The 15,396-nt window shown below is 39.6% G+C and overlaps 1 protein-coding gene and 1 long non-coding RNA gene across 3 annotated transcripts in view; one reads left to right on the forward strand and one right to left on the reverse strand.

Annotated features, from left to right (window-relative positions):
- The window catches only part of xpr1a (xenotropic and polytropic retrovirus receptor 1a), a 108,614-nt gene that overhangs the window by 42,343 nt on the left and 50,875 nt on the right, over positions 1–15,396 (reverse strand). The gene's annotated exons all lie outside the window — the stretch shown is intronic.
- LOC124874484 lies at positions 5,484–6,409 on the forward strand. The gene is made up of 2 exons (XR_007039815.1): positions 5,484–6,252; positions 6,344–6,409. It is a non-coding gene; the product is annotated as an uncharacterized LOC124874484 (long non-coding RNA).

Genomic DNA, 15,396 nt, shown 5'->3' on the forward strand with positions numbered 1-15,396 from the left:
TATGAAAAGTGGAGAACATGTGCCAAATCATCCAAGCAACCCCTGTCTCAATCAGACACATTAAGTGAAGACTTACTTAAGGACATTATTGGTGATGTTACAAGTCTTCGTGCAGATGTTACAAAGGTATATGAAGAATTACGTAAGCTTACCCCACCGGATCAAGCAACACGCCGCAGAGTAGACCTGTGCGTGGAGATTTCAAACCTCATTGTCGAGAAAGCGACTGATCGATTAGACGGGAAAAAAGAAGAAGATCAAGATTGGCCAGATGCAGGCTCCTTCTTTCAGTCAACAAACAGCAAGTTGAGCTTCTTTAACACAAGTAGGAAACAGTCTGAGCATTCAAGCAGATCCTCTGTTAAACTTCAAGAAGCAGAAGCAGCTGCAAGTCAAGCTGTTCTTACAGTGTTACAAGAACAAGAAAGGGAACAGCAAGAAATTGCTAAACTTGAAGCAGAGGTTAGGAAAAAGGCCGTAGAACGAGAAGCACTGGTCAAACAAATGCGCTTAGAGAGAGAGGCAGAAGAAGTTATGCTGAGGATGCAAAGAGAAGTAGATGAAGTTAAGTTAAAGGCTCAGCAAGAAGAAGAGTACACAGAGCTGCAGAGAGCTTTAGAAGAAAAGAAAAGAAAGATTCAGCACTTAGAAACGGTTAAAGATCATAAAGCAGCACAAGCGAGAATGCAGGTGTTTGAACAGAGAACTGTTAAAGAAGAACACAGGGTAGATGTAACAAAAATCAATACAGAAGTTATAGGTGATACACATGTAGGTTTTCCATTCCTGCTTGAACAAGTTGCACCACAAGCTATGGCCACACCGTTAAGTGATGGTACGTCAGCTCTTGTTAAAGTGCTAGCAAGTGCACTAAGCGCTAGCCGCATTCCCGTTCCTGAGCCTGCAGTGTTTAGTGGGGATCCCATAAGATACAGCGACTGGAAACATTCATTTGGAACCCTGATTGATCAAAAGAACATCCCGGATAAGGAGAAGATATTCTACCTTAGGAGATATGTGAGTGGACAAGTTAAGAACGCATTTGAAGGATACTTCCTGCTTGGAACAGAATCCACATATGCTGCAGCATGGAAGATTTTTGACGAAAGATATGGAAACCCATTCACAATTGCAAAGGCTTACAGAGATAAGTTACAAGCATGGCCAAAGATGACTTCAAAGGACAGTTTTGAGCTCCGAGACTTTGCGGATTTCTTGCATAGTTGTGAAGCGGCAATGGTTCATCTGAAGTCCTTGGAAATTCTTAATGACTGCAATGAGAACAGAAAGATTCTTTCCAAGCTTCCAGATTGGGTCGCTGCTAGCTGGAACCGTGAGGTCATGGAAATAGAAGAACAGACAAGTCAGTTTCCCACCTTTAGCCAATTTGTTGCATTTCTAATAAGAGAAGCTAAGATTGCATGTAACCCGGTTACATCACTGCAGTCACTGAAGCAAGGTGAGTCTGATAAAGCAGAAACGCCGAAGCCCACAAGACAGAGACAAATTGGAGCTAAAACACTGATGACAATTTCCCAAGAAAGGATATCACTAACGTGTATATTCTGTAAAAAGCCCAAGCACAGTCTACACAAATGCAGAAGTTTTCTGGAGAAAGCTGTGGCAGACAGTTAAGTTCATTCAGTCAGAAAAGTTGTGTTTTGGTTGTCTTAAATTAGGTCACTATTCGAAAAACTGCACCAACCGCAACATTTGTGAGGAGTGCAGCAAAAGGCATCCTACTTGTCTTCATGAAGATAGAGTCAAAACTAAGGAAGGAAATAAACAAACAGATAAGTCAAACATAAATACTGAACCAAGTCAGAACAGTAAAGTTCAAGAGCAAGTTATAGCCTCGGCTACGACAAACAGAGTTGTAAGCACAGAAAACAACACACAAACAGCTGCAATCATTCCTGTGTGGCTGTCATCTTCAGCAAAGCCTAAAGAAGTCCTTGTATAAGCCTTACTGGACTCACAAAGTGACACTACCTTTGTACTAAGTGAAGTTGCAGATTCACTTGGAATAAACCAAGAACCTGTCAGATTAGAGTTATCTACTATGTCTTCTAAGACCACAGTTGTTCAGTCTTGCAGACTTCAAGATCTCCAAGTTTGTGGGTTTAACTTGAGTAAGAAGATAACTTTACCTCCAACGTATACACGAGAGTTTATTCCAGCTAACAAAGCTCACATTCCAACTAACGAAACAGCCAAAGCTTGGTCACATTTGGAACACTTACAATCAGAAATCGCACCTTTGCAAGATTGTGAAGTGGGATTGTTGATTGGATACAACTGCTCACAAGCTTTACTTCCAAGGGAGATTGTCTCATGCAAAGAAGATGAACCGTACGCTCAGCGCACAGATCTTGGTTGGAGTATAGTTGGACAAAGTAACCCCCGTTTGAACTACGGAGATGCAATTGGAATCAGTCACCGCATTATCGTCAAGAGTGTCATTCCAGAACTCAAGCCTTCTGTTACGCTTCAGAAAAGTGTTCATTATGTGAACAGAACAAAGGTAAAAAATGTTACTCCTTCAGATATTGTCAAGGCGCTAGAGGCAGATTTCTCTGAAAAGGCAGTCGATGATAACCCTATCTCGCAAGAAGATTTGAAGTTTCTAACCAAACTTAAAGGGAACATCAAGAGAAATGAAAGAGGTCACTATGAGATGCCATTACCATTTCGAGATGGCAGACCCAAGTTACCTGACAACAAAATATGTGCATTTCATCGTCTGAAGTGTCTGGAAAAGAGACTTAAGAAAGACAAAACATACTACATTGACTACACTAATTTTATGAACGACATAATCTCAAGAGGTGACGCAGAAAAGGTCCCTGACGAAGAAATAGACAACAGCCCTGCCTGGTATATTCCACACCATGGGGTTTATCACCCACATAAACCAGGGAAGATCAGAGTTGTATTTGATGCCTCTGCCAAATACCAAGACACCTCTCTCAACGACCATCTGTTAACCGGTCCTGACCTGACGAATACTTAGGTGGGTGTTCTTTGTCGTTTTCGTAAAGGTTCTGTCGCATTCATGTGCGATATAGAACGAATGTTTCACCAATTCCATGTCACAAAGGAAGATCAGGATTATTTAAGGTTTCTTTGGTGGGACAAGGGAGACTTGGAAGTGACACCATCAGTCTACCGAATGAAAGTTCATCTTTTTGGAGCAGCGTCTTCTCCGGGCTGTGCCAACTTCGGTTTGAAACACCTTGCGGCCCAAGGTGTAGATAGCTTTCCAGAGAACGCAATACGCTTCATACAGAGAGACTTTTATGTTGATGATGGCTTAGCAAGCGTTTTTACTGAGAGTGAAGCTATTCAACTTATCAAAGACTCAAGAGAGCTGTGCTCTACAGGGAAGTTAAGACTTCACAAGTTTGTGTCCAATAGTGAGAGTTTTACATCCACTATTCCAGTTGAAGAGCGTGCCACAGTTAAGGACCTGGATATGTCTCTTAGTTTGCCACGCATCGAAAGAGCCTTGGGAGTGGATTGGTGCATCACATCAGACACTTTCAAATTCAGAGTTCAAGTCAAGTCAAACCCATTGACAAGGAGAGGAGTACTTTCTATTGTAGCCTCTATTTATTATCCCCTTGGTTTTATTGCACCGTTTGTCCTCGTAGGCAAGCAGATTCTCCAGCAAATGTGTCGGAATAAGGTCGGTTGGGATCAAGAGCTTCCTGAACATTTTAAATTCCAGTGGGAGTCTTGGATCAAAGATCTTTCTGGTTTAGCTGACATACAGGTCCAAAGATGTTTTGTTCCATGTGATTTTGGACAAGTCAAAAGCTATGAGTTACATCACTTTGCAGACGCCAGCGTCAATGGATATGGTGCATGTACGTACCTGCGAGTCATTAGCCAAACAGATCAAGTCCATTGTTGTTTAGTAATTTCCAAGTCAAGAGTCACACCTTCTAGTGTCACAACTATCCCTCGACTCAAACTTTCAGCAGCAGTTGTTGCTGTTAGAGTTAGTGATTTACTCAAAACAGAGCTTGAAATCCCAGACATGCAAGAGTTCTTCTGGACAGACTCAACCGTCGTTCTTGGCTACATTAATAATGACGCCAGAAGATTTCAAGTGTTTGTAGCTAATTGCATTCAAAGAATAAAATCAAGCACACAACCAGAGCAATGGGCATATGTTACATCAGAGCACAACCCTGCAGACTATGCCTCTAGAGGTTTAACAGCAGAACAACTAAAGTCCTCTGATTGGTTCACAGGACCAGCCTTTCTCTGGGAAAGGAACCTACCTGACAGAAATGTCAAGGTGGGAGAGACCAAGGGAAATGACCCGGAACTTCGCAAAGTCTTTGTGTGTACTACAGAGGCTAAAGAAGAGTTAACTATTCTTGATAGATTTGAGAAGTTCTCGGAATGGTCCAGATTGATCAGAGCACTTGCAGTTTTGAGGAAAAGGGTCAAGGAATTTAAGAGTGAAATACATAAGAGTGAAAAGGGAACAAGTTTAGAAGAGAGAAGGAAAACAGAACTGTTTGTCATTAAACTTGTTCAACAGAAAGCTTTTGCTGAAGCAATAAACAGTCTGAAATCAAAGAAACCAGTTTCCAAGACCAAAAATCATGAACTGTACAAGCTAAGTCCATTTATAGATGAGGAAGGCGTACTCAGAGTCGGCGGACGCTTGAGTCAAGCAGTATTACATCCACACGTGAAGCATCCAGCAGTACTCCCAAAGGACAGTTATATTTCAACTTTATTGATAAGACATTTTCACTCTAAGGTTCAGCACCAAGGCCGTGGAATAACTATGAATGAACTGCGAGCTAACGGTTGGTGGATACTTGGAAGCAGCCGTGCAGTTTCATCATACATCTTCAAGTGTGTCAATTGTCGCAAGTACAGACGGAAAACAGAGTCTCAAAGTATGGGAGATTTACCAGTAGACCGGACAGAACCTACACCACCCTTCACCTATGTAGGCATGGATTGTTTTGGTCCGATTTTCATCAAAGATGGACGGAAAGAGCTCAAGAGGTATGGGCTCATACTTACATGTCTATGTTCACGAGCCATACATATTGAAGTAGTAGAAGACCTAAGCACAGATGCATTCCTCAATGCTTTGCGAGCGTTTATTGCAATCAGAGGTAATGTTCGGCAACTAAGATGCGACAGAGGAACCAATTTTGTTGGTGCCCAGAGAGAGTTTGCTAATCTCTTAAAGGATATGGATCAGGAAAAAGTGAAAGTACTTGGATGTGAATTTCTCATGAACCCCCCATCAGCTAGCCACATGGGTGGAGTGTGGGAAAGGCAGATAAGGACAATCCGTAGTATTCTTTCAGCTGTTCTCGACCATTCAATGAAAAGACTCGACACTACATCTTTGAGAACTTTGTTGTACGAAGTTATGGCGATTATCAACAGCAGGCCACTCTCTGTGGAACATTTGAATGATCCTACAGGCCCCGAACCGCTGACACCTAACCACATCCTAACTATGAAGTCAACCATTGTTCAACCTCCACCAGGAGAGTTCATGAAAGAAGATTTGTATCTTCAAAAAAGATGGAGAAGAGTACAATATTTGGCCAACAAGTTTTGGATCCGTTGGAGGAAAGAATATTTACTCAACTTGCAACCAAGACAGAAGTGGAATGCACACAGAAGAGATCTGCAGATAAATGATATAGTGCTTCTACAAGAAGAGCTTGCACCACGTAACGAATGGAAGCTAGCTAAAGTCACAGCTGTCTATCCTGGAGCAGATAATAAAGTGAGAAAGGTTAGACTCTTAGTTAGCGAGAGGACATCTAACAAAAATGATAAACTAGTGACGAAAACAGTTTCATTAGAAAGACCTATACATAAGGTTATTGCTTTGCTAGAAGCAGAATAATGTTTATTTTATTTATTTTGCTGTTCAGACTCTGTGTCAGTTTGAATTTGTGTTATGGAAATCTCACTGTTAAGAGTGTGAGATTTGGTGGGAGTGTAACTGCCACATCTCTATTTCTACAAGTTTCTGTGTATTTTAAGTTAATTTTGTGAAGCGTCACTAGAGGGCGCTGTGGTGTCAGAGTATACGTGTGTTGTATAGAGATATGTCAAGAAGAAAAACAGCGATCTCAGGAAGAAAAGGGGAAAGAACGCAGAAAGAAAAGAGCATGGACAGAAAGGTTTAAGAAAGGAAGCAAAACCAAGAAGAAAATAGGTTTTTCCTAATTCCTTACTTGGTACTCAGCCAACGAGGTATTTTGTCTGTTTTTATGCTGTAAAGTAGTTTATTTGCTAATTGTCTTTATTTTTAATTAAGCTAATTATTGTCTTGTCTGTGTTTTAGTTTTCACGGTGTGTTTTGAATCTATACCAAGATGGCTTCAATAAATTCATCAGTTAAGAAAACCCACTTGCGTCTGTCTGTACCTGGAGGAATTACACATATTATTTACTGTGCCTGGTATAAATCTATTCATACCCCTAGAACCTTTGTCATTCTGGACTAAAAGAAGAAAACGAATACATCTAGAAACTGTCAAAGGTAGTGGCTTTCGGAATAGGACCCAAATGCAGACAGGTGGGCAAAGGCAGCATTGTAAGTGAAAATATTTAATAAATAATCAAAAGGAAAACTGACAGCAGGCAGGTGGTAGCAGGTGCAGGCATAGACATGGACAGGCTTGGTTTGGTAAAAAGCGAACCGTAAAGTCGTGAGCAGGCTTGGCATGACAAACAGTATTGTCCAGCAGGGAGTAACAGAACGGAAGAGTAAATATAAGGCATGGCACAGGTGAGACTGATGGGAATGGAGCAGGTGGACAGAATGAAGCTGATTAGGGTCTGACAATAGCAGGCAGCAGTAGCTAAAACATATCTGAAGCTAAACAGAAATCCAAGGACACTCTTCTTTGCAAAATGGCTCACTAAAACACAGAACTCCTCCAAGCTGTCTTGTCATTGATTCTCAATTGGATTCAGGTCTAGACTTTGACTAGGCAATTCTGTCAAATGACTAAGCTTTGATGTAAACTTTTCGACTGCAGCCCTGACTGTATGTTTAGGGATGTTGTCCTGCTGGAAGGCAAACCCCTGCCCCAGTCAGATGCTTTTTGGTCCCTGTAACAGCTTTCTTTAAGAATTGTCTTGCATCTAGCTTCATTAGAACTAAACACTGACCAGCTTCACAGTCACTGATAAAGAAAAGCATCCTCACATCATGCTACCATTTAACAGTGTGGCCGGGATGCTAAAGGAGATGTGTAGCAATGGTTTTCTGTCACAAACAGCAATTTCCATGCAGACCTAAAAGTTTAATTTCTTTCTAATTTGACCAGAGCTCCTTCTTCTACATGTTAGCTGTGTCCCCTGCATGGCTAGTAGCAATCTACAATTGGACATCTTACAAATTTGTTTCAACAAAGGGGTTCTTCATGCTACTCTTCCATTGAGGATAGATTTGTTAAGTCCAACACTACTAGTTGGTCAACAGATTCTTCCAGCCAAGTTGTGGATCTCTGCAGCTCTTCAGAAGTTAACAAGAACATCTTGGGTGCTTCTCTGATTGCCTTGTACAGACTGTGTGTTTAGGTGGATGGCCATGTGTTGCCAGGTTTTAAGTTGTGCTTTTTATTCTTTCCATTTTCAGATGATGAATTGAACAGAGCTCTATGAGATGTTCAAATACTCTTATATATACTTTTGTATAGTCTAACTCTGCTTTAAACTTCTTTAAACCTCTGCTCTTTGGTCCTCATGATGCTGTTTATTCACTAATCTTCTCTAACAAATCTCTGAGACCTTCACAGAACAGCTGTATTTATACTGAGATATATTTACTAATTAGAGACTTCTGAAGTAAATTGCTTTCACTGTATTTTATTCAGGGTTATTGGAGGAAATACTAAACACACACCACACTTTTCAGATTAGTTTTTTCCCCAAAAATAGAAAACAATTTATGTTTCTTTTTATTTCCTAATTATGCTCTATCTTGTGTTGGTCTGTCATATAAAACCCAAATAAAATACACAGAAGCTTGTGGCTGTAACCTGAAAAAAGTATACATTTGAAAAAGGGGTTTAAACATTTTTGTAATGCACGTTACATGTTTCTAATAATATCAAGTGGTGTTTCCCTTTGCAGCACATCTTCAAACAACAATTAGAAAAAGACAAATCTAAAGGTTTATCTTTGATTTTTCTCATTCCGCCTTGCTGCTTCCTCTAAATCCCACACTTCTAATACTTACAGCATTCAAAGTCTTATTAGCCACATACAAATTGAATTCTGTGAAAAAAAATGCATCTAAACCTCATTAACATAAGATCTGTACATTGTGGAGATGTAGCCAAGGTTTCAGTTTCATTCCCAAATTTAATTTGCCACTTGAAATGAGGAGGTAGAGTCTTAGTCATGTCACACCGCATGGTTTCTCATTATCTTATCTGGAGAAATGATGGCAGAGACAACTTTCAAGAGTTCAGCCGTCTTCATAAATCCAGTTTAAAGCCATGAAAGATATAGAGAATGATAGCCAAGACAAACCTAAATAAGAAATATAGTGTATTCGTCTGTAGACTTCTGCATGATACAATAACAATTGTCAACACTCTATTTTGTTATTTTTGAGATGTAAATTACCTACTTTACAAGTGACATCTTGGTTGTCTGCAAAAGGATAGCTGTAGCCAAGCTGACATACAGACAGCATGGTACAAAGAGGAACCCTACAGCATATCCTCCAGCCAACTTTTAAAGGTACCCTGCAGTAATGAAAGCTCTGGCCTGGGATGTGCGTGTGTGGGAAAGATTTAATACAGCAGTTGGGAATAAACAACCTGTTTCTGTAGGAGAGTGTACTTCTGGCACCACAACTACTATTTATTAAGAATTTATTTCATCTAGATTAACAAGAAAAAAAATTAATATGTCCTAATTATATTTACTAACATATAATTTACAGGCACACAATTATAAAGCCCATTTTGTCTTGCTGTTATTCAGTCTAATAAATTATTGAAATGAATCTTTACGGCTTACAAGTAAATGTTTTGGATTTGTTGATTATTACTCGATCCAAACAACAAAGTTTTGACATTTTTGAAAAACCAATAATAGATTTAAAAAATATATAAACATTACGAAAACATTTGTGTGTGTGTATATATATATATAATACAGCATCCAGTGTGCTACCAAGTAGGGTAAACTCTGCATCAATAACGATTTAGAACAAAACAGACATATTTGGAGAAAAAAATTCAGGATAAACATGAGATCTAGTCCAGTATGTTATGCCTATTTGTTAGATTCACTTTTTTTTTTAAAGAATTGTGCTGGTAGCAAGAAAAACAACTCTTGACCTACAGTATTCCCAGGGCGGCTTGTAGACTGCAGCCTCCCTCTCTACACTAACCCCTTCTTCTGTAGACTGTATAAATAAATGATGAGACAGCTTCCCCAGAACCCCACTCCACTCACCCCCGAAACAGTTTGCTCACATAGACACACACACTCCCCACCCCCAGCTTTTTATATTCCTATACAGGCATTCTGTGAAGCAACCCCATTAAAACTATCGTATAAATCCTTCATCGAGACCCTTAAACCTGGTGACCAGGAGAAGGATTTGGAGACGACAATCACAAACAGACAAATTCCCAACTAAAAAATCATAAACTTTCAATTTTCTAAAAGTTTCTGTGTTGGTATATAAATAATATATTATCCTCACAATAAATAGAAATTGATGTTCATTTAAAAGGGACAGGAAAAAACATAAAAACGGGGGCCCAGTGGTTTCCTCTGTTTGAACTTCAGATATCATCTGCCATTACACTGAAGAGTGGAGAATACAGCTTATCTTTCTTTACAATCTCCTAAAAGAATGACACACATGAAGACACCCTGCAAAAATTGCATGTCTCTGTTTTTAAGGCCTGTTAATCCCATTTAATGACACCACACAGATAACATTATTCTCAGGGGATGCAAGCAGGCCATTACATTATGATTGTTGCTGTAGAAGATCCTATTATCTCCCCCCTGCAAGCCCACAGGTGTAAATCACAGAGAAAGACAAACTGAGCTATAAAAGAAAATAGGGTTGACTTCATTCAGGCCTGATATTAATCTAGTGGGACCAAAAAAGGGAATGCATGGAAATAAACTCGATCTCCTCCACTGGCAGGCTTTAAGGAAGTGAGCGCAACACGAACACCAGCTCCCAGCTGCACCCCTTTCCTCCATTCCGCCTTTTTTTCTCACTTATTCCCATTCAGCCCTGCAGCCACAATTAATTCTACCAATCATCTCTCTCATCGAGGCCAGGGGAGCATTAAGATTGCACACTCTCCAGGCTAGGATGCCAGCCAGGGAGTACCGGAGGCAGGATGAAGAGAAGCTGTTGATCCCAATACAATGTATACTGTTCATACAACAAGGGTCTAAGCAAAGCACTTCAGAAAACCTAACTAAGAAGGATGCATATCAAACAATGAACAGAACTGTATATTCAGCATATTTGGAGAGGGGTTAAATGTATTGGCTTTGCTTGTTGTGTGACACATGGGATGAGCAAATTAACCAGCAGTCATTTGAATAAAGAAGTAGAGGCATGAGGCCAGATGGGGTGTGAGATGATCCTAGGAACCAGAGGGAAAAGACACAACACCCAAACACACTTGGAAATTACAAGAGAGCCTAACAGAGTGAGGGTGGAATATAAGCAGAAATATGATACAGGAAGAGACAGAGACAAAAGTTTTAACTGTATGGAGAGAGTTTCAAATCACTGAACAACATAAGATGCTTGTAGACATGGCAGAAGCTGAACTGTCTAAGTAAGGCAAGGACTATTGACATTTCAGATGATAAAATGCTAGATTAAATTAAGACTAAACTCATTTTAAGGAAATGACACAAGCAACCGCTTATGTAAATTAATTACATTTTATTAAAAACAACAGAAAAGTGTTAATATTTTTTATCTATCCAATGACAGACAGCTTTCATATTTCAGGATAAGGGAAAGCACAGGTATGAACACAATGTATGTCTTGCTGCCCATGTAGAGCTCAGGTTCACAAGAGAGCTACCGGTTTGTTCAGCTATAAACATCATTGCTATATTAAAAGAGTTTAAAGTAAACCATGCACTGATCAAAATGTGGCCAATTTCTGATATATGTTGTCTTTAAGAACTTCTTTCCTGCCGTGGATTGCTATTATTGTTTCTTTCAGAAGCAGAGGTGACGCCACACTGCGTGTATGAGAAAGGAGCTGTTGTAAACAGGGTTTCTGGAAGTTTCACTAAATTTAATTTAGGACTATTAAATATGTTACCTAATAATAACTTTAGCTTAGCAAGTTAACGTCGTCAATTTAAATTTGCGTTTTTCACCTCTTTCAGCTTTTTCAGCGGAATGTGACTTTATTGCTTTTACACCTAGATTACTCAACTTCACTTCTGTCCTGCAGGTTATTCTCAAGCCAAACCTTTTTAATTATATGCTTTCTTATAGTGAAAAAACAAGTCAGATTTTTTTCTTGTTTGTTTTCTGTGGCACTAGTGGCCTTTATTTTTGTTATCTTTTGAAAGTAGGCAGACAAGAAGTGGGGTGGAGAGACTGGGAAGACATGAGGCATAGGTCTCTGGGACTCGAACCCGGGAAAGCTGTGTCGAGGACTGATATGGATCACACGCTTTGCCACGATTAGGTTAATTTTAATCACCAAATTCTCAATGTTGCATAACAGGCATTAGGAAATCAAAGGACAAAGAACAGCAACTTTTCTGTACTCTATTCAGCCTTCCTGTTATCTGCTGATGTCTCTTTCTTTCTCTCATTCTCTCTCATGTCTCCATATGTAAAAAATGCATTCCTTTTAAATAGCTTTTAAAGTTTTTGAGCTTTCTCTGACTTAATCTTTAAAAGCTTACTGATACTAAAATAGTTCAACCTCCATACAGCAGAGTGTTGTAGTCAGCCTGCTCTGGCAGCACCTACATTTAAGGCATTCACTCTTTAGAAAAATATCAGATTTGAGAGTTTCCAACTGGTCAGGGCCAAACAAGCTGAAAACTATATGATCAACAGCTGATTTATTGGTGCGTCTCTTGTCAAATCGCAGACTAGGGGAAAAAAGCCTGCTGTAGTCGACATGGAGTCAGTGAATCAGTAAATTACAGTCAAAGGCAAAGAAAAAATAAACTTTTAAAAAGCGCTTAAAAAGCAGACTGTAAAATAGCTTTATCATTCAGAATGAAGCAGCTAAACACATTTACAAGACAGAAAAGTGTTCTCTCTGCAGCAATTACCCAAAATAAGACCTCAAAGTTTACATAATTACTCTAACAGGCAAAGTTTCTGAGAGCAACACTGAAATGGGTCATGTTTGCAAAGGCTAGTTTTCTACTTAATGTTTCCTGCAAAACAATACATGACAACTGACTTACCAATGACGGCATGCTGAGTGTGTCTGCTTTTTCCAAACCATTTCATTTTGAGCTTTCCTGTATCCTTTATTAGCTGCAATATATACACTCTAGTTAACCTCAGAGTGGGCACACATTTAGGGAACATGCTACTAAAACAAAAAGCACTGTGGTGGTAGCTTAGCAAAGGCCCAAATGTGCATGGGTTCAAAGCAGAGAGAAGGTTAAATGGATAGATAAGAGGATAGGAATTACGGTGGGATAGAAGTGGAAGCTGACAGAGAACAGAAATGGATAGTGTAATGTAAGATTCAAACAAACGGCACAGCATTACTGACAAGGAAGGCAAAGTTAATTACTCAACATCTTCTGAGAAAAGGAAAACACAAAGGTCCCTTTAGGTATCGTCTGTCTGGATCACTCTCTCCTTCATTTAGTTTTTTTTAAATTCATTTTCTGTTTTTCTTCCTTCTTTTTTTTCAGCAGCTTCTTAATTTACAAAGCTGCTGGTGTGAAGTTTTATCTCTGACAGACAGAACGAGGGGAAAGTTTGGCCCAGACCTTTCTCTTTCTCCTCCCAGCATTCCACAGGGCCTTGAAGATCAGAACAGTTTTTCAGAGGATCTCACTGACTTCCTGCATCTCTCTGCAGGTAGATACGGACTGTGTGAAAAAGGCAAACTGATAACAGTTTGAAACAAATTCTGCTTTATCTCATTCACTAAAAACGTCACCAGGACATTTCAGCTTCTGTCACATCTCTCAAACTTTCTCAGACAATCCGAGCCTGTGAAATCCACAACATTAAAATATATATTTAACAGTGAAGTCTGCTGTGCAGATATTATACACTAAACCTTTCTAATACAGGAGCTGTAATGTCTGTCCCAATTCAACTAAATTGTGCTTAGTATTTATTAAATCTAATTGCATTCTGAGCCATATCAGTGTTATATTTCTAATCTGATGGTTTTCATCAATATCACATGTCCTATAGTCTGCCATGGCTGGCAGCAGTCTAACAAAGGATATGGAAAATTATAGGTGCCTCAGTATGCAAAGTCACGTACTGTTCAGATCTCTCCTAATATAATGATTGAGAAAAATCTAATCTTCTTTAACAGGTCTGCTTTCAGCTGTTTTAAAAGGTGTTGTTACTGTGGACACATTCTGAAGGGAGAATCTAAGAAGAATTCTCTTATGTCCAGTATAAATTGACACTTGTTTTAAATTACAGATATTTCCAAAGATGCAAAAGCATTTTTACGCTTTGTAATATTTTTTCCAGTTGAGAAGACAACACTGGAGTTGAACTTTGCTATGTTACAGTAACTTTAACCAGTTACATTTAGGCATTTGCCAGTTACCAGTATCAAAGTATACCATGATTAAAAAGTTACGATTTAAAAAAAATCACATGACTGTTCTGTCATGTCATTCCGACCATCTGAAGTCCTATTAATAGGCTGTCCGAGAGAAATCCTAAACTATCCAGAGTTGTTTAAGCTATATGGAGCATACTGTGGTGCTCCACCTCCTAGTCCCCAACCTAAGCTGCACACTCCCGGTTAGCTAGCTGAAACGGGTTTCTACACTTTCTCTTGCTTCCAGAAAAGAAACATTTAGCTTTTTTGAACATATTTACTGTAATTTATTGAAATATTTATAAATTTCTTAAATGTTTTATCATGCTATGTATAAAAAAAAAACACAGTTAAGGGTTGGAAATTAATGGGCTGCTACCATCACAGGTAACAGGTGTTGAAACTACTGTACAGCTGGCAAACTACAAGCAGCAAGTCTGTTAAAGAGCAGACTGCATGTTGCCTACTCTGGTTAATAAACCAGCTAATATCAACCTGTTTTACTTCCGTTTCCATATAAAGAGCAGAACAGTAAAAAAGATATATTTTTCTGTGCAATTACAGTATGTACAAACACTTACCGGCCACTTTATTAGGTACACCTGTCCAACTGCTTGTTAACACAAAATTCTAATCAGTCAATCACATGGCAGCAACTCAATGCATTTAGGCATGTAGACATGGCAGTTCAAACCAAGCATCAGAATGGGGAAGAAAGGTAATTTAAGTGACTTTGAACGTGGCTGTTGGTGCCAGACAGGCTGGTCTGAGTATTTCAGAAACTGCTGATCTACTGGGATTTTCACGCACTACCATCTCTAGGGTTTACAGAGAATGGTCCAAAAAAGAGAAAATATCCAATGAGCTGCAGTTCTGTGGGCGCAAATGCCTTGTTGATGCCAGAGGTCAGAGGAGAATGGCCAGACTGGTTCGAGCTGATAGAAAGGCAACAGTAACTCAAATAACCACTCGTTACAACCAAGGCATGCAGAAGAGCAACTCTGAACGCACAATACGTCGAACCTTGAGGCAGATGGGCTTCAGCAGCAGAAGACCACACCGGGTGCCACTCCTGTCAGCTAAGAACAGGAAACTGAGGCTACAATTCACACAGGCTCACCAAAATTAGACAATAGAAGATTGGAAAAACGTTGCCTGGTCTGATGAGTCTTGATTTTTGCTGCGACATTCAGATGGTAGGGTCAGAATTTGGTGTCAACAACATGAAAGCATGGATCCATCCTGCCTTGTATCAACGGTTCAGGCTGCTGGTGGTGGTGTAATGGTGTGGGCGATATTTTCTTGGCACACTTTGGGCCCCTTAGTACCAATTGAGCATCGTGTCAACGCCACAGTTTACCTGAGTATTGTTGCTGACCATGTCCATCCCTTTATGACCACAGTGTACCCATCTTCTGATGGTTACTTCCAGCAGGATAACGCGCCATATCATAAAGCACAAATCATCTCAGACTGGATTCTTGAACATGACAATGAGTTCACTGGACTCAAATGACCTCCACAGTCACCAGATCTCAATCCAATAGAGCACCTTTGGGATGTAGTGGAATGGGAGATTGGCATCATGGATGTGCAG

Source organism: Girardinichthys multiradiatus, chromosome 9 (genome assembly GCF_021462225.1).
Source record: "Girardinichthys multiradiatus isolate DD_20200921_A chromosome 9, DD_fGirMul_XY1, whole genome shotgun sequence".
Classification (NCBI taxonomy): domain Eukaryota; kingdom Metazoa; phylum Chordata; class Actinopteri; order Cyprinodontiformes; family Goodeidae; genus Girardinichthys; species Girardinichthys multiradiatus.